Genomic DNA, 19,970 nt, shown 5'->3' on the forward strand with positions numbered 1-19,970 from the left:
TCTAAAAATTATATATGCTTATAGTACTAAGTACGGAACTTCGAATTGTGAGATTAAGTCCTCTCCCCCCCCCCTATTTGTGCCAATGATTTGTAGCTTATAAGTTATAGTCGTTATAGGTACCAATATCATGTACCTACCTACCACAATATTAAATATTGTTATTAATATTTTTAGATTTATAAATCTATTTGCTTGTAGCGGATATACATCAGACAATATAATAAATTATATACATCCTTCAAACAGAATATTAGCATATTCTAATTATTAATCATGCAGCCACGCCTAATTATTTTGTTACCATAAAAAAATTATATTTATTAACATTTATGTGAATAATTTTTGATAATGTTCAACAATTTTAACACAGTTTACTGTGTACAACTTTTTATTTTTCCCATGCAGAAGGGTGCTTAACATTTTCAAGTACCTACCTTGCTCAGTTGGTCATTGGAAATCACAAATTACATTAATATTATTTTAATGTAGGTAAGTATACTATATTTTAATTTTCATTTTGTTTTTTATTTTTTATTTAAGAAGATTTACCTAATAAGATGTAATAATAATATATTATAATAGATTATTTTAATTTTTTATTCATAATTTAGATACTGTTGATCCCAAACATACAAATAATTTTGATAATTATTGGAATAATTTTTTGCTTTTTAATGAATATTTTACTATCACAATTGTATAATATAATAAGTATTTTTTTTTGTGTCTGCTATTACTTTTAAGGACAGTACAAATGCATAGATTTTCTTCAACAGGACCTTTTCTGATAGGAATGTGAATCCAAGGCTTATAGATAATAATTATCTATAAACCTTGGAGAGAACTACTTGGTACTTGGGGGGTCAAAAGTAAAGTAAGTTTTCAAAAGCGCCAGGAAAAACAAAATAAAAAGCAAGGAAAAACGGGAATTTTTATGCAAAATATGTTTTTCACAAAATTGAATTTGGTTTTTGGTGTACCTAACTCTAAAACAAATGATCGTAAATACATGACATTTTTTACTCAATGTATGATATGTCTATGTAATAGATGGAACCTTAGTATAAGCAAATACTATATACGACAATACGGTACACTTACTACTGTAAAACCTGGCGATCTGTCTCATCAATTCCCCCGAGATTGCTATTAAATTGCCTAAAATTACTCCTTAAATATGATATATATAGGTATAAACTTATTTATTTTTAAGGGGTAAATTACGGCAATCACAACTACAATCTCGGGGGGAACTGATAAGAACTGGACGCCAGTTTTTACCATAGCTGTCCCGTATACTCGTATATAGTATTTGGTATTAGGTCTATGCTACAACCACGGTTATTATCCATAATTTATAATTGTGCCCATATCTTTGTTATCTATTCAACAGACTACCAGTATAATTGTTCTATGCTACCAGTAATCATATCAGTAATCAAATCAGTATCAGTAATCTCTTATCTCGTAGTCGTTAAAAAATTTCAAATTCGAAAATAAATACTGAGCAGTAAGTAGTTGTAATGTTATATCAAATACTATATACGATCGTATATAGTATTTAGTTATATGCACAATGCATATTATCGCTTCCAGGTATTGTATGAAAAATAACTAATTACTAATTTATTTATCTGTCATTCTATGGTCGCTGGTGGGTACTGGCGTCTGGCTGGGTAGTTAATGTTCTTACTTTTCATTTTTATAGTTGGTACTGATTACTGTTGTCTCATGTCTGTTACTACTCAGCACGCATCATCTATCTACTACCTACCTATTGATTGACGTTTTTAACTTTTCAACTTAAATAACGTGAGTATAACTTGTAAAATTGACTTATATGTTTAAATAGTTTAATATTAGTGAATCGCACGTGAAATTTAACATTTATGACGAATAGGTAGTGAATTAACTCAAAATTCAAGCCACATGATGTTACTTATTAATACCAATATACCATAGACATAAATAGAATATTAATTTTGAGTCATTCTAATGACTTTTTAAGCTCTCCGTACTCACCTTTAAAATTAGATTGGAACTCATAATTATTAGGTATGATAAGTAAAATATTTGATATTTCTATAATTTGTAATCGGATATTCATAATTTATGACCATGTACCATATAGTAATATACTAAAATATTATTACCTATTTACTTATGTAGTTATGTGTTGTTAAGATCTTTAAAAGAGGCTAACTTCTGATAAGTTTTTGATTGTAAGGTCTAAGGTTAGGTTAATTCATAATATCGCCTATTAGTTATTCCCACTGAATATTAAAATAGGTATCTATTATGTTTGTGACTACACTACATTAATAGGTATTTATTAAATAAGAAATTTAATATTTAGACAAATTGTTTAATGTAGATATATGTATCAACCTCATGAATCTAAATTCTCTGCAATAAAGGATATCCAATTTAGTCTATAAAATAAGTATGTTTTTATCCTTGGTTATTATTTAACTTAAATTAGGTTTGTGAATTATTATTTTTTGCAGAAATTGTGAAACAGTGAATATTATCATTTTTTATTAATGGTCCATTACAAAATTATGGGCTAAACCTCTCAAATACTCAATAATATTACGGTCCCTGAAATGTTGAACTAAATTTAAAATGCGGTCTGATGCTTCGACATATTTTTTTTTTGATGGTGGTGGTTCATGGCCTCCAACAAGAAACTCATAATACAGATCTCTTTCTGCCTGAACTTTTTTCAATTCAATTATAAACTGCCAGATCGTCGGATGATTCATGCTGAGCTGTGCTTGCAGTCGCCGATGAGAAGCTTCTGCTACGTTGTTTGTTTTCTATTTTAAACAAAACCAATTCAAGTAAATCAGCTATTTTAACCCTACAATGCATGATTTTTTTTTTTTTTTTTTTTAATAAATTTTTTTATCATAATTATACCTACAAATGAACGGAAAAATATTTAAAAAAATATAAATCATTTTTTTACTTAGAAATAGATGAGATTATAGTTTGTTGCCATATGGCAACACTATGCATTTAAGGTACGCATTTTTTTAAAATATCATTTTTTTATTTTATTAATAAAAATAAGTAAATAAGTAAATAACAATAAACCTGTATTTGGTATAAATCAAATAAAATTAAAAATTACATCTTGTAAATCAAATAAAATTAAAAATTACATCTTGTAAATCAAATAAAATTAAAAATTACATCTTGTAAATAATCAAAATTTAAAAATTTAGAACCTTATATTATAATATAATAAACAGAAGCTACGTTGTATGCCACAGTGTAAAGCACTCTAACCCTTTTCCACAACACAAACTAACATTACACTTTCCACATTTTGAAAATGTAAATCCTTTGCAACCAGGTTTCTTGCACCTAGTTTTTTTCTGATTGGGAACTGGCCAATGGTCATATCTATCGGTCCTAATTTCTTTTAGTGGTGCCTTTTCTTTTTGTTTTGTACCTAATTTTCCTTTTTTTATTATACCTATTTCAATATCAGTTGATGGGCGTCCTCGTTTTGGCGTATTATTTTCACCAAGTTTACACAAAGTTATGGCAAGTTGTTCTCTAAATTCCATTAATGGTAAAACATTATTGTTGTCTAATTTTTGATTTTGGATTCGTTTGTGTAACAGCCAAGAATTTACGATGGTGACGTCTAGTAAGTGATGAAATAATCGCATATACCACTTGCGACTTCGCATTTTAATTTTGTGCCTTCCAAGTAATCCATCCAGTAAGTCGACACCTCCCATGTGAGTATTGTATACTTTTATAATATGGGGACAATCCACTTCAACTCTTTTATTCATTTTCCTATCATATCTACTAACTTTCGTAACAGGCTCAATAGCAGCAAAAGTTGACAATAAATTTACATTTTTCGTGTCTTTCCATGTAATCGCGACTATATCTGTATTTCTAATATTAGTGACACAATGATCATATGTTCCTCTGGGTTTTTTTAGCATAGTTGAATCATCAAGCAACACTACATTCTTAAGCCTATTTCTTCGAACAGTACCTAGGGAGAGTATATTTTCTTTTTTCAAATAAACTAATAGTGGTAAGGTTGTGTAATAGTTATCAAAAAATAATTTATAATTTTGATGTTTTGGTATAACTCTTCCTAGACGAACTACTACATTAGCGCTGGAACCTAAATCTGGTTCATTTTTATTTCGTAGCTCCGAATTGTTTTCTTGGCCCGTAAAAAGTTCAAAATTATAAGCGAAACCGGAGGCACCACTAAGAACGAACAATTTATAGCCCCACTTATGTGGCTTGTTAGGCATATAAACTTTTACCGAGCTTCTAGCTTTGGTGCTACACATTTGCTCGTCAACAGCTAAATGTTCTTCTATTGGAACACGTCTAAAACTGTTTTTTAATGTTTCTATAAGAGGTCTTATTTTGTGAGTTCTATCACGATTTGGTCCACGTGTCTCAAGTGTATTATCATTAAAATGTAAATTACTTCTAATTTTTTCAAAAGTATTCAGGTTCATTGTGTCTTTGATAACATCATTGCCTAAGTATGGTGACCAATATTTTCTAACATTTGAAATATTTACTATACTCATTAGGACAAGTACCCCAATATATTTTTGTAAATCATTTGTAGACATTTTTAATGGATTAGATAAACTGTTTTGTAGACCATATTTATAAGTTTCATCACAAATATGTTGCATCAAGTCTACGGTAAAAAGATATTTAAAAATTTGATAAGGTGTCTCTAATTCCATAATATCTTCTGGTAAAGTCGAGTTTCCGAGAAAAGTAGTATCTACAGGTGGAAAATTATCTTTTGACCATGTAATTTCTTTTATTTCAATCGGAATATGATTTTGAATAATAGGTGGTACAGGATTATTACGTTTGGATCGATAACATTTGTTTTTGGAAAGTTTTGGTACTTTACGTGTTGTTTGTTGAACAGAAGATGTGGAGGGCAAAAATAAATCAGTGGTATTAGTTTCAATAGAAGTTTGAGGCTCGTCGTACACATGCTCGAAAATTGGAAGTTCAACTTTATCATCTAGAATTGTATCAACATTAAATTGTTCAGATAAAAGTTTTTCAAATTTCTCAATATCTGTTTCGTCTAATAAATCCCCATACTCATTCCATAAATCAACCTTTTCATTTTCAACGTCACTCTCAGTCTCAAACCCATCTTCCGACCCGGAAGGTATTTCAAGTAAATGAATAATTTCTTTGTCAACTAATTTTTTGTTCATGGTGGATATATAACTTAATAATTATATAACTTACAAGTTACAAGTTCTTCTGTAGTTCTCTGTTTTTCGTTGTTCGTTCAGGTAAAAAAAAAAACGTATGAAATGAATCAAAATAAAGTGATAACACAATATAAATGTGTTTACGTCGATAACCGTGGTTTACGTTTATTGAATGCATAGTGTTGCTGTCTGGCAACAAAGTCAAAAACAGGTATTTTACAAAATTGCGAATCGACAACTGTTCCACAACCAAACCATCGTGTCAATTACAGTGTCGCCAACATAAAAATATTTTTTTAAACGTTACTAGGTTAATATACTTTGATATTTCATCATTTGAAGTGATATGTTTTATCAAAATATAAGTGATTTATAAATATGTGTTGCACATTAACATTTATACGTAAAATAAAACAAGCATCTATATCAATTGTTCTACTTATATTTTAGTTTGATTGTTTACAACTTTTCAAAGATATTCATGCGTATATTATACTATTTACTATTTACGTATACTATTTTACATCAATACAAACAGATTGTTGCCAGTGGGCAACACTATGCATTGTAGGGTTAAAAGTATAAAAAAAATTGGTTTAATATTACTACATAAATGGAATTTTATTATTCTTATTGACTAAAATCTGTAAATTTTATAAATTGGACACTTTTAAAAAATATTATTTAACATTTGATTTTAGTTGGGTCACTGACACACTATCATATTTATTTATTTTAAATTAAAAGTTAAATAATGATAATATAGCAATAGATAGAACAATTTAAATAAAATAAAATAATAAAATATTATATTAAGTATGCATAAGATTGTATATTTATTATATTATATTGTGATTGTGATTGTAATTGTGTGCCTCCCATGATACATTATTAATTAATGAAACAATCTATACTTAAACCAAAAAAGATGCTAATTTCTTAAGATTTTATATCATTTATATCTTACACAACCTATAATTGTGTATAAATTATATTATATTATATGAGTTTGAAATTTGAATATCCCATATAAATTGTATAACAAAATGAATGAGTGTATAATACAGTGCAAATGCTACACCAATACTATACATTTTGTATTGATTAATTATTGAGCTCAATTTTTTATAAAAATGTATCATAATAATTAATTAATTCCATAGTACTTTTATTTTAACATGTGTTAATTTCTTTTCCTAACTTGATCTTAATAAATAATTGTTTAATAATTACTACTATAATTTATTACTGTTGTATAGAAACATAAGATTATTTTTAAAAATGTTTTATGTCTTACCATTTGTTCAGTTAAGACTCTATTGTACAAGTTCCATGTCTCAATCGGAAATGCTGGTACCCTCCTCAAGCCTTCTCTTCTCAATATTCCGATATAATACATTTCCAGCCAATCTAAAATTGGTTGTAATGTAGGCTCTACCCGTTCCAACTCTTCACTTAATATTTCAAAGCTTTCAACAACGTTTATGGGAGGAACAAACGCCAAGGCAGTTATCATACGTGCGTATAAATTAAAATCTGCGTTATTTCTATAAGAACTAAAAAAAAAATACATAATTATAATTTGTACATAGTTTACATTTAAAATTTTATATTTCAGCTTACGCCATCAATCCCGCAGTTCCAATTTGTTTCTTCAAATTCTGAAGAAGATGGAAAAAACACCCACGAATTTCTACTTCAGGAAATTCGTTCCTAAACGCGTTGTGGATCGCTAGTTCAAAGTCCACAGAGACACTTCCTACGTTGATGCCTGGCGATAAATTTTTTATTTGTACAAGCAAATTATTGTATGTTGCTTGACTTTTATTGGGCAATATGGCATAAACACATGGATGTACACCTCCATTTCGACATCCTAATATTACGAACACTTGAGAAAATAGTATGGGAGCTATTTTGAAAGTCCCATCTTCAAACCATTGTTCAGATGTTGATAATATCTAAAATGAATCCAAAAATTAGAAATTCTTAAAAATGAATTGGTTTTATTATTAAGACGGAGATAATACTATCAAAATGATTTAAGAACATACTTCTAAACCTCTTTGACGACCGAATAAAAGAATTCTATTATTCTCAGGGCCAGTATCACATAATAAAAAATTCTCAAATACTCCTGGTTCGACTTCATACTCCTTAAAACTGTCAGGGATATCTAATTCAAATAATGTTAAAGAGGCAACAGGAATTTGTGGCCCATTTTGACGTCTTACCCGTCGCACAGTTTTTTTTAGTGTGTTTATAGATGATAAGGCTCCTTTACCAGCAACAGATAACCCATCTAAACAAATTAATACATTAAAGTTTAAGTCATAATACATACAAATATGCAATATACATGCAAATATATTTATAATATTTATATTAAATTAATTTTACTTAAAAAATTTAATTATAAAATATTAATAACTAATAAGTACCTATCCTAATGACATAAAAAGAATAATATTACTTATTCAATAATTAATTGCATTGTACATTCAACTAAAGTAAATTAATAAAATCTGAATTAACTATTGTATTCATATTTGACATAATAATATTGGCTCCAATGAAAAGTGTTTTTTTATACTATGTTTTAGTGAATAAACTAATGTTTTGTAAGACGTAAGTAATATGTTATAATATTTATTTTACCTATACACTGGTTAATTGCTACGGCCGGGGCTTCCAATGTATCAGCAGCTCTTCTTTTTATCCTACATATTGTCGAAGCCATCTAATTAAAATATAGATTAGATTAATTGAACATTTTTTTAGTAAACAATCCTATCCTCTAAAAACATTTATGTTATAGAAAATAAAATACAGACTTGGGTAAAATACTTTTTAAAAGTATTTCAAATACAGTTTCCGAATACTTAAAAAAAGTATTCAGAATATGTATTCGAATACTTTATGATAATAACATTCCTAAGTATTTGGAATATTTCACAAAAAGTATTCCAAATATTTTTCGAATACTTTTTTTTAGTAGATTTAGATTTCAATAGCAAAAATATTATTTTTTCAATTCTATGTTTATAAATGAACACTATTATAATCTCGATAATATACACCTATCTGGCTATTTATGAGTTATAATTTATAAATTATATTCAAATTGATATAGTTAATAAGTAATAATTAGTAATATATTAGACTATTAGAGTATACATATATAAGAAGATAAGTATTCCGAATACTGTACTCAGAATAATCGTAAAAAGTATTCAAAATACCGTATAGAATACTTTCAAAAAAAAGTATTTAAAAAGTATTCCGAATACTGTAATCGGAATACTACCCAAGTCTGAAAATATAAATTTTTTAAATCATTACAAAACAAAATGTTTACAATTTTTTTAATTGCATTACGTGCACATGTAAAAAAATTAAAAAATGTAGTATTTAATTATTTAATGACAATGAATATTTACTCTTAATTAATCAAGCATACAACATTACAATTTAACTATTAAATAAAACGTCTATCCTTTCAATATTGATTATAATTTAACTTACCTCTACATCCACAGGAGATTCGTCATGACCACCGTGGGTTCCCTTAACTAAAACATGTCGGTTATTTACGTGGATTCGTCCTTTACAATTAATATCCCTTCTGCGACATCTATAATATTTTGTGATATTGTCTGCGCTCATCCTATCGAATATATATTGAAATCCTTCATGGGCATAAACGTCTTTCGACCTATTAGTGACAATAACGTCCATTTTCAATGCGAAACGTAAATTTAAATAAAATTGCCTTGTTTAAATGGAAACGTTGGCTTAAAACAGGAGATGCGTATAAGTCCACAGCTTGAACACAAGTGGTCTAACACAATAGGCTTCAGAGGTTGAAATTATTTCATTAAATAAAATAAAATATATCGCAGTGATCTATTTATAATAATTAAGGTACCTTTAAGATCCTTTGATGATACCGACAGCCGCGACAGGACATATAGACATACACTATAATATACACCCAGTGGGGTAAATCCTGTATCCGAATTCTTGCTAATTTTATATATTTATATCTCGATGGACACAATGAGTCATAAGCATAGGCGCAACTAGGGGGGTGCTTGGGGGTGCTTCAGCACCCCCAGCCTTTAATTTAGCACCCCCAGATCAAAAACACCAAAATTGGAAAAATCGTATGAAAAAAAGTTGGATATGTTGTAAAACAACATAACGTTTTTTTTATTTGACGTTTTTAACGGAAACACAAATTGTTTATGATGATTATAATTATAATTGGTTATATGAAAATAAATATTAGGTAGGTATGTAATCGACACACGGACACGGCAATAGATATTATATACTAGACAGTATCTATAGCCGTGAATCGAAAATCGTTTCAGTCATAGATTAGATAACAAATTATTCAGTCAGCCGTCTGTAATTTTGATATCATTTAAAAATATAAAGGTTTTAGATAACAGATAAGTGATAAGACGATAAACCCAGTAGTTTATTTATAGAATATTGTCACTTAGTAGTTTATTCGATCAGCCGCCAAATGTTATTGTTCGATTGATACACACAAACGCCATATTTTGTTTATCAAACTCATATTATAGTGTATACGCATTTCTATGATTTTAATAAATATTTCGTTCCCTTATGTTAATGTGAACTGTGAAGTGTGTTAAGTATTATAAATTTTAAAATGTTTAATATTTTTAATATGAATAAAAAGAAACCCCAAAAAAATAATCACTCTACAGAAGATGAAAATATTGATGACCCGGGAACCTCTTGTCAAAGTTCATCTTGTGAATTAATTATTACAGCAGCGCTTCCAGGTACCTATAATATAGTAAAATAATTGAGGCGCTCTGCACAATAAAGGCCTATTTCATAAAAACATTAGAGGGAATACATTTTTATTTTTATTGAAAAAAATGTTAAAATTCATTATAATAATATATTATTTAATTTAAGGTTGTTATGAATATCAATTTGAATTTGTTGAAATCAGAAATGCTTGTTTTAAAGAACTGCTTACCTTCCAATTATAATCATGATATTCTTAAAGATATTTGCAAGGAGCCCACATTTCCAAACGTGTATAAAATGTTACAAGTGGCTCTTACAATTCCGGTGAGTTCTGCTACGTGTGAGAGAAGCTTTTCGTCAATGCGTCGTCTAAAAAACTGGCTAAGGGCAAGTATGGAGCAACAGCGTTTTACAGATTTAGCAATATTAAATATTGAAAGAGATATTGTTAATAAAATTACTTCTTCAGAAATATTGGAAAAGTATTCCACTAGTAATAGAAAAATAATATTAGTATGAAATAATATATTATGTAAACATATTATTATGTTGAATTATAGATTTAATTATAAAATATGCCCCATTGTATAGTTATTTTGACATCAGTTACTAATATTTTTTTACCTGTTTGTACTTGGTTATTATTTGAATTACCTAATAATATAGGTAACATATACCTAATGTATATTACTGTGTAGACTGTACTACTGTAGATACTTAAATATTAGTGTGGTTATGTGTTTACAGTGCATTTAAGATTGGTTAAAGTAATAATAAAATTTAAGCATGGTACTTGGGGGTGTGGGGGCGTAGCCCCCACGGGTCTGTTTCATCTGCATAATTTTAGCGCCCCCAGTGTTTGGCTTCTAGTTGCGCCTATGGTCATAAGTAGTCAGTACATAATTTATTTGTTTTAAATTGTTTAATTGTATATTAAATAAATGTATATGTTGCGCATCGTGTTATTGTACGTTTCACGAAATGAACAACAACGTTTGCATCCATTTCACGTACCTTATGGAACCGCGGTTTCTCCACTTCACGTAATTACACGGATTATATTTCGTGGATAACTAAACCGTCATCAACAGAACTTGTTCTGTCATTTGAATGTCCATATAACAAACATTAAAAAACTTAAATTTTAGATTCTGAGCGGAGCGTAGGTATTGATATTACAATGATGTTTGGTTTTTTTTTTAAAAAATTGTTTGTGTCTATCATCACCATTTGGGGCAGTAACATTGCTTTGATTTTTTTCAACAGTATCTCGTTCGATGAGAAAGTGAATCTAGTTGGTGAATTCTTGACAACGGGAGGTTTCTCAATAATTTTCAAAAGAGCAAGGAAAAACAAAAGAAAAAAAGGTGCTCTGCTGTACTGTAGGTTACAAGTGGGTCACTGTAATGGATTGTGTTAAATTTGAATTCAATGATATAATATCATTGTATACGAAAAACGATTCTGAGCGGTGACGGTTTGTCAGTGTGGATATTTTATATTATATTTATATTTGTATTACTTATTAGTTATTATTAAGAGGACGCCACACCCGCATGTGTTTTCTCCGGGTAACATACCAAATTTACGCACAGAAATTCAAGTTTTATGCCGTTAGCTAGAGTGAATCGAGCTATTATAAAATTCGATGGTAAGAACATTATCTATGTTTTGTTGGAAGTTTTTTACGATAATTCAGTTTTTAAGTGAGTTATAGAGTGTATAATAAATGTAAATTAAAAAACGCTCATAACTCACTTAAAAACTAAATTAACGAAAAATACTTCCAACAAAACACAGATAATGTTCTTACCATCAAGTTTGATAATAGGTCGATTCACTCTAATTTTTAAGCTAACGGCATCAACTTGAATTTTTGAGCGTAAATTAGGTATGGTATATTAAATCAATATATTGTAATATTACAATACAAAATGGCTAAAATCGTTATTCTTGGTTATTTAATATGTAATTTCCTCCACCAAATTTGAACATAAAATGACTATAATAAAAACTGTGCTTTTATATTTTTGAGATTTTTGAGATTTTTTGTTCAAGAATAACCTACTTAACACTTGTTCAACCTACATTTCCAATTCTTGGCTATGAAAGTAGAATATTTTATACATTTTTAATTTCAAATACATTTTAAAATTTATGAACATTGAGCAAAAAATGTCATGTATTTACGATCATTTGTTTTAGAGTTAGGTACACCAAAAACCAAATTCAATTTTGTGAAAAACATATTTTGCATAAAAATTCCCGTTTTTCCTTGCTTTTTATTTTGTTTTTCCTGGCGCTTTTGAAAACTTACTTTACTTTTGACCCCCCAAGTACCAAGTAGTTCTCTCCAAGGTTTATAGATAATTATTATCTATAAGCCTTGGATTCACATTCCTATCAGAAAAGGTCCTGTTGAAGAAAATCTATGCATTTGTACTGTCCTTAAAAGTAATAGCAGACACAAAAAAAAATACTTATTATATTATACAATTGTGATAGTAAAATATTCATTAAAAAGCAAAAAATTATTCCAATAATTATCAAAATTATTTGTATGTTTGGGATCAACAGTATCTAAATTATGAATAAAAAATTAAAATAATCTATTATAATATATTATTATTACATCTTATTAGGTAAATCTTCTTAAATAAAAAATAAAAAACAAAATGAAAATTAAAATATAGTATACTTACCTACATTAAAATAATATTAATGTAATTTGTGATTTCCAATGACCAACTGAGCAAGGTAGGTACTTGAAAATGTTAAGCACCCTTCTGCATGGGAAAAATAAAAAGTTGTACACAGTAAACTGTGTTAAAATTGTTGAACATTATCAAAAATTATTCACATAAATGTTAATAAATATAATTTTTTTATGGTAACAAAATAATTAGGCGTGGCTGCATGATTAATAATTAGAATATGCTAATATTCTGTTTGAAGGATGTATATAATTTATTATATTGTCTGATGTATATCCGCTACAAGCAAATAGATTTATAAATCTAAAAATATTAATAACAATATTTAATATTGTGGTAGGTAGGTACATGATATTGGTACCTATAACGACTATAACTTATAAGCTACAAATCATTGGCACAAATAGGGGGGGGGGGAGAGGACTTAATCTCACAATTCGAAGTTCCGTACTTAGTACTATAAGCATATATAATTTTTAGAAAATAATATAGGAAGATCATGGGGTTTTAGTGTCCCATCAAAATATTGGGCTTTTTGCGCCTATGCTATACGAATAATAATATATTATACTTAAAATTTTTGTAAGTGAAAAAAAACACTGGTTCCTGTTATATTATAATAGTTCGATATTTCCATGTGATTATTTTATTGTTAGTCACTAACTTTTACATTTTTTTACGTTTTTTTATGTTTTGAGTTGTTTTCCATTGTTGAGACAGATAAAAATCATTACAGAGTGATATATTATGAACATTGTATAATGTATATTAGATATTTGATACAATGGTCAATGGTGAATGGGTCACCAAATAAATCATAGATACACTTATCACTTACCTATGTTATATGATGCAGGTACCTATTATAGGTACACTGTTATGCGAGTTGTATTACGTAAATATTACCCATATTAAATAATAACAATCAATGATTTAACAATGTTATTTTGAGAATTCCAGAGTATACCTACCAATCCTGACCTAATTAATTGTTCTAATATGTTAATAGTTAATACGGCTGAATCCTCTAATTTGACTTTGTAGCATATATAATGGGTTAGCTCAATTCACGATAAAATAATTTTCTAATAATTGTATAATTTTTATTTTGAAACAAACTTTTTTTTTAATCTTACTTATTTAAATAGTTAATATAGTGCCTTTTCTTACATGGTACCTATGTATTATGTAACAAATATGAATAAAGTTCAATTTTGGATTTGAACGTGGCCCGTGCGAAGTACATAAGAGGTTATCAAATATCTGTAGTGCCAAACAAAGCAATATAGACTAAATATTACGAACTAATAATTACATTAAACAGTCAGGCATTATTGTATTAATTGTAGGTACATTTATCATTTGCATGTTTATTAAAAATAATAAATCTAGATAATAATTTCATAATTCTTGTCACGTGCCATTAAGCCTACAAAATATGTTGTTATTTTTTCTTTCTAAAAAGTATTGTTTTGTGGGACTTTATTACACTATTATTTACTATGGATTCTAAAATAAAAGCGTTTGCCCCCGGCCCAACAGAGTGCAAGAACTGAAAGCGAATGGCTCCACCCCCGTGAGCATGCCTATGGGCTGCGCATTTATGCACAAACTGAAATTAAAGCTGCGAATTCCAGTAGGAGGGGTGATTAAATATATATGATTTGAATTGAGAAACATATCGAAATTTATGTTTCAAAATCAAAAATGTGATAATCGGGGATAAACGCATGAAATATTGGGGTGGTGAGGTTTGAAAAAATTGTATAATCTTTGTACCTAATACCTATTGCTATACCTATATTAAATGATAGGTAATAGGTAGGTACATCCAGGGGCGTCATTTCAACTTTTTTTTTGTTGGTGCCAAAATGTTGGCAGGCCATTCAAATCATTACCAGGCCACATAAACATTTTTTTTTTTTTTTTTGGAGGGGGGGGCAAAAACTAGAATTTTTGTATAATTAATTTAATATGTCACTTATATTAGTATGAAAATATCACACCATTGTTACTATTTTTGAAAAACTATGTGCACTGTGTAGGTACTTTTAATGTATTTATTTTATATTGTAGATAACAGTGTACAGTGTTCTACACTCGGTAAATAAATGTATGGGTATAAAACACCTTTATAATAAAATACCTAACCGAACCCAACCTACACATTTTTTTCTCCCTGCATACTCAAAAAATATAATATAGCTACCTAGCTTAATAAAACCATAAATATATTTTATGAATACCCTTCTTCACAATATTTGTGTTATAATTTTATCAATTATAATATTGATGGACCAGAAAGCCACATCAAACATTCTTGGAAATTAAAAATTAGTACAATACATTTTTTTTTTTTTAATACTGAAAAAATATAAAATATATGTAATATAAAACACTTGGGTATATCGGCGCTTTTATTTATTGTTGGCAGGCTAAAGAAGGCGTTTTAAAAAAAAGTTGGTGCAAATTTAAGCCCCCCCCCCCCCCCCCCCCCAAATGACGCTTCTGGGTACATCATTGGTATTATTGATATTTCGTGGGGAGGTTAACCCTTCGCGGCGAAACGGTCGCGGCGAAATGTCCAGCGGCGATTCGGTTGCGGCGAAACGGTCCGCGGAGAAATGTCCGGCGGCGAAAAAGTCCGCGGTGAAACGGTTCGGCGGCGAAATGTCCGGGTTCGTGTTTATCGTGCTCTGCGCTGATATCGTGGTTCCGTGGTTACATGATATGGAAGTATACCTTATACTGGGTTAGCGTTAATCACATAACAATCCGTTAGTAGACAAATGGTTAAGATAATAACTCGGAACTAATTTAATCGTGACTCGTGGTCGTAGGTATTTTATTTTTGAAATACCTATTAGTTCTTGTATAATATAATATAATTATTGTCTTATTCGCCACATATTGTATTTTACGTATTTTATTTAATAATTTAATACTTTATCAATCATATAAGTACCTAAATTTACTTATTACACTTGAATTAGATGCTTGGTGATTACATTTGTACAATTTATTGGTAAGTACTAAGTTTTACTAGTTGGTAGTGGCCAAAATTAAAATAAATAATACAATGAGTATGTCATTAACTTTAGACATTTTGATTTCAGTTTAATCATTTATACATAATACACTATTTTTGTTCAAATGTATACCTAACCAAGGAACACTGGTACTTACTGGATAATACATGAGTTGTTATACAGTGAAGTGGCATAATATGACAACACAGAAATATTGCGATAATATTTCCATATTATTTAAAATTAGTCATTACAATACTCAGCTGGACCCTGGGTTTTTCATGAAAGTCTATACCTACTCTACAAATGTTATATCAAAATCTCCACTTTTTAGTTCCTAAACTAAAAGTGAATAGAAAATTATTTATCTACATAATATGTGATGATTCAAAATCAGTTTCACATAGGTCATTTTACCTAATTTAAATATGCCATAATGGAATCAGCTACCTATGACACACAATTCAGAAGATTCTGTATGTTAAAATTATATTCATACTGCTATGTTTAATTACATTTTAAAATGGTAACTGTGAAAAATAAAAATAATTTATCACATATTGGATTTAAATATTTCAACAGACTACAGAACAAAATAAAGTATGTATAAATATTTTTAATTATAATATTATTAAATTATTATATTGAAAATTCAATTTTTTAGATATTCAAGACAACTGCAAAGAAGTGGGAAAAATGTAGCTGGACTAAGTGCATACATATTACAAATGATGTGTATTGAAACTAAAAATGTTGTGAATGTTAATGTTTTGTACTTTGTATGATATTTTAATTAATTTAAATGAGGTGACAACATCAATCATTACAAATCAAAAGATAAAATAATGTATGTTGTGTTTAATACACACAATATAATATGTAGATTGTGTAAATCAAATAAAGAATTTAAAAAAAAAATAAAATAGGTATGTGATTTATAATTATTTTTCAGTTATAACTTTAACAATAGTATAAATGCTCAATGTAAAGTATTTAAAAAAATATAAATGTATTATTATTAATATACATATATTTTTTTTAATGATATTAGTATTACATTGTATAATGATAAATACTTAATTACTTTTGTTAATGATTGGTGTTGTCATTAAATAATAATTAGTACTAAATTCAAATAAGAATATTATTAACACCATTTTTAAATTTTACTAAGTCTGGGGTGATTGAAAAGTTTGTTTTAATTTTTTGAATACATGTTTTATCTTTACTCATATTTTGCATAACTGCAAAACGAACATTTTGATTAAACCGTATCATCATTTTGAAATAGATTTTTCATAGTCCTGGGCTTATTAAAGTAAAATTGTTTAATGGTTCACGATAATATCAGTATAAAATGTGAGAAATTCGGTCGTGAACAGGGTTCAGGGCTGAACAGAACCTAAAATCATCAAATCAAACATTTAAATAATCAAAATTAAGCAATCTAAAAAATGGTTATTCTCTCCCTAGTTTTTGTTAGTGGTTATCACTTGCATCATATTAAAGTAGAAAATATACATTAAAAAATTTAAAATGTGTTAAAAAGAACACTCTAAAATGTGGGGTGCTATAATATTTCATATTTTAAAAACATTAAATTGATGGCATTTCACTATAATAATGATAGTTAAATCTAAAAAAAACAAGGGGTGCTAAATTAGAGCTTGGCGTGCTAAAGACCCTTCTGTGACAATGGTCTCAAACCCTGTTCATGACATTGAGAATATGATTTTTTTTATAATTATTTAAGTTTATTAGTGCCTTATGTATTTGCATGTATATCATTATTATTTAAATACCTACCTATTGATTAAATTCATGTGATTGGTCAAAAAGACCTAGTCCTACCAAGTATATTACAACTATTGAAGTGACCTATGGCGAATTATTTATATTATACTAATATTTGATTTGGAATTGTAAATGCATTAAATTGAAATTGTAAACATAAAAAAAAGTATTAATAATATTAAATTAGTTCAGAGTTATATTTATTAGGTATTATGTAATGTTAACTTGTTGAAAATATTATTTAAATTTATGTTGGTATTGTATTTCCAGATTTGTAATAAATTGTAATTTTAATACCACTGTACAATTAGTGTTATATTATGTGTAAAATTAATTTTTATCTTGATTCTTTGGGACTATAAAAAAAGTTAAAATGTTAAATTCTCACAGACCCTAGTGTTATGTACTTGTCAAACTTCTTTATTCGATGTGCATGTGCCTAAATGATATTTTATATAAGAAGAAGTACAATATTTGATTTGTTCAAAAAAAAAAAAAAATTATTATTAAAAATATTAAATCCTCATAGGTATTCTGGTATTTACATGTTTATAGTATCCATATGGTAAACAGTAGAAAATATAAATATTAAATGTATAATAATAATTAACACATTATTTTGTATTAGTTAAATCTACCAAAGCTATACACAGTTATATGTATATTATTAAAATATGTATAAAAAAAAAATTAAGTTAATTTATTGTTAATATTATGGTCCATTATATCATAATTTGTACATTTATTATTAATTGTTATTGTATACATTTATCATTGAAATACAGATTTTTAATAATTTTAGAAGTTTTATTATCAGTAATCTAGTTGTTGCAACTGTAGTACAGACTGTCTAATTGAGTAACAAAAACAGGATTTTATTTGTGACATAAATTAACAGTAAGTTACTGCTACTATTTATTTTGTAAATACACATACTGGTAACACTGTATTTTCTTTATGATAGACAGTTGAGTTGTAATGATCTCGGTCTTAGATTATAAGAGTGATAAACCATGGACAACTTATGGACTAAAATAATTCTGTATTTCCGTATGTTACTCTATGGTGTGTTGTAGTCGGCATAGAATAGAGATTAAATCGTGATCAAATCTACAAACAGAAGCAGTCCAATTAGCTAGGTATACGTATACCCAATAATATGATCGTCTGTTATTGTATGTAGGTATTATCAGCTATCAGGTACAAAGATAATCACCGCTATATCTTGGGTCGAACGATATCGAATTTATTACTTATAACTTCTGGTCTTTATAATTGATAATAATTATTACGACCAATGACCAGTGCCGCAATCACCTTCGTGGGGTAAAACTGTGTGACTCCCTGAAAAATCGGCATAATAAAATACATTTAGGGGCTCTAAGTACTTTATGAATTGATTTGAAAAGTGTAATATCTTTTAACCCTGGGACATAAAAATCCTAGTAGAGATAATATCTACTGACGAGGTATAACACATTTACACACAATAACTACCTCCCAAAACCACCCAACTTTGAGGAACAATATCTCATCAACGGATTAACGAAAAATGAAAATTTGAACGTAATAATTAATGAAAAAAATAGTTTTATTCAATTATGAAATTTTAAGTATAGGTTACCATTTGAAAATCAAAAGTTGATGGTGGTTTACCTAATAAATATAAGGGTGAAAAATATAAAAAAAATATTCAATTCTAGAACAGCGTAAATCTACAATTTTGAAAAAAGTCAATACTTTTTCAAATAATGAGTGTTGTTTTATAAAAGAATCACCCTGTATATTTACCTATAGTTAAATATAATGCATTTAATCAAGGTTGAGATATTTAAAACAACTTAATAAAATTGAATTTTTATTTTATTGCAACAATAATTTGTATTGTTTAGTAAAGAAATGTATACAATTTAGTATAGAATATTAAATATTTATTTGTTTTATTTTTAAATTTCTTATAAATCATTCACGTTTTAGATTTAAGTAGGTATTTTTGATTTAACTAATTTTAGTTATAAAATATATTGTTAAGTTATAACAGCTAATATAAGCTTAAATCGTATAAACTAACCAAAGACCATCACAAAAATACCTTTTTTAATTTACCTTTAATTTATAGAAGTGGTTCCTTCAAATTCTGATACAAGTCCATCAATATTAAATACAATTATTATACCCAAAGAAAAAATTAAACATAAAGTTATTTCAACAGAGATTTTACATAATAAATTATTTGAAACAAAAACGGTATCGACTAGTGATGAGGACTATTATTCAGCTATAGACAGGAACAGAACTAATTGCGATAAAGTAGACACCATAAACATACATTTTACTGATCTTGGTACATGGCCTTAAATATTACAGATACACAAAGGACATATTTAGTGAAA

The 19,970-nt window shown here is 27.9% G+C and overlaps 1 long non-coding RNA gene across 1 annotated transcript; it reads left to right on the plus strand.

The window, feature by feature from the left end:
- Window positions 1–1,702: 1,702 nt before the first annotated feature.
- On the plus strand, window positions 1,703–7,142 carry LOC132937477 (uncharacterized). Its single transcript, XR_009663681.1, has 3 exons — window positions 1,703–1,815; window positions 6,555–6,764; window positions 6,865–7,142. It is a non-coding gene; the product is annotated as an uncharacterized LOC132937477 (long non-coding RNA).
- The last annotated feature ends 12,828 nt before the right edge of the window (window positions 7,143–19,970 follow it).

The sequence above is a fragment of the Metopolophium dirhodum genome, chromosome 1 (genome assembly GCF_019925205.1).
Source record: "Metopolophium dirhodum isolate CAU chromosome 1, ASM1992520v1, whole genome shotgun sequence".
Classification (NCBI taxonomy): Eukaryota; Metazoa; Arthropoda; class Insecta; order Hemiptera; family Aphididae; genus Metopolophium; species Metopolophium dirhodum.